We start from the raw sequence: 1,235 nt of genomic DNA on the forward strand, positions 1-1,235 counted from the left end.
AAAATTGAGTGATGACAGCATTGGACCCATATTCCTGCATAGCAGCAATTAGCTAGAGTTGCTAATTGGGTAGCACCTGGCCACTTTAGACAGAGCAGGCACTGCCCCCTTTGCCATAATCTATTTGCAGCCCAGTTTGCTTACTTACATTACCTGCCTGTGCTCTGGAGGCATTTGTTTTTGTGTCCCCCACTATGAGTCAATGAAGGCTATAAGCTCAAAAGTTCAGGACCACAGTACCTCTGCTTAGCTTTCTGCTTATTAATATAATCTTAAAAATTAATATTGAAAAGTAATACATGCTCATGAAAAATTAAAACAGTACAGAAGTGGGAATTCCCTGGTGGTCCAGTGGTTAGGACTCTGCACTCATGCTTTCACTGCCAAGGGTCCAGGTTCAATCCCTGGTTGGGGAACTAAGATCCCACAAGCCGTGTGGCATGGGAGAGGAAAGAAAGAAAAGAAAGAAAGAGAGAAAGAAAGAAAGAAAGAAAGGAAGGAAGGAAGGAAGAAAGAAAGAAAGAAGGAAAGAAGGAAAGAAAGGAAGGAAGGACAGAAGGAAGGAAGGAGGAAGGAAGAAAGAAAGAAAGAAAATAAATTAATTAAAAAAACAGTACAGAAGCATACACTGTAAAAAGTGTAAGTCTGGTGACCTCATTGATCAAAAAATTCCCTTTCCTCACTCTCCAGAAATAATATTTATTGGTAACAGTATCTTTTGTACTCATTTAGAAATTTTCCATGAACATGATTTTTAATCCAACTGGGGTTACCTACTTTTTGTAAGACTGTATTTGTATATAAATATTGGGTCCCACACATGTGCAAAGAGTGATGTGGTATATTAAAGTAATTATCTGTATAATTAAAAGAAAACTCTTGCTGAAATGTCCAAATGTTAGAAAAAAATGTGTTTTTTTAAAAAATTTATTTTCTTATTAGTCATCCATTTGATACACATCGGTGTATACATGTCAGTCCCAATCTCCCAATTCATCACACCACCACCCCACCACCACCCCTGCCACTTCCCCCCTTGGTGTCCATACGTTTGTTCTCTACATCTGTGTCTCTATTTCTGCCCTGCAAACCAGTTCATCTGTACCATTTTTCTAGGTTCCACATATATGTGTTAATATATGATATGTTTTTCTCTTTCTGACTTACTTCACTCTGTATGACAGTCTCTGTATGTTTAATTTAAAATGTTTTAATTATCTGGCTAATTGCCTTAA

The 1,235-nt window shown here is 37.4% G+C and overlaps 1 non-coding gene across 1 annotated transcript; it reads left to right on the forward strand.

Moving 5' to 3' along the window:
* Positions 1–337: 337 nt before the first annotated feature.
* TRNAM-CAU (transfer RNA methionine (anticodon CAU)) lies at positions 338–416 on the forward strand. Its single transcript is given in 2 exon segments — positions 338–374; positions 381–416. It is a non-coding gene; the product is annotated as a tRNA-Met (tRNA).
* The last annotated feature ends 819 nt before the right edge of the window (positions 417–1,235 follow it).

The sequence above is a fragment of the Delphinapterus leucas genome, chromosome 3 (assembly GCF_059928025.1).
Source record: "Delphinapterus leucas isolate spDelLeu-1000000601 "Yukka" chromosome 3, BTC_Dleu_Yukka2, whole genome shotgun sequence".
NCBI lineage: Eukaryota > Metazoa > Chordata > Mammalia > Artiodactyla > Monodontidae > Delphinapterus > Delphinapterus leucas.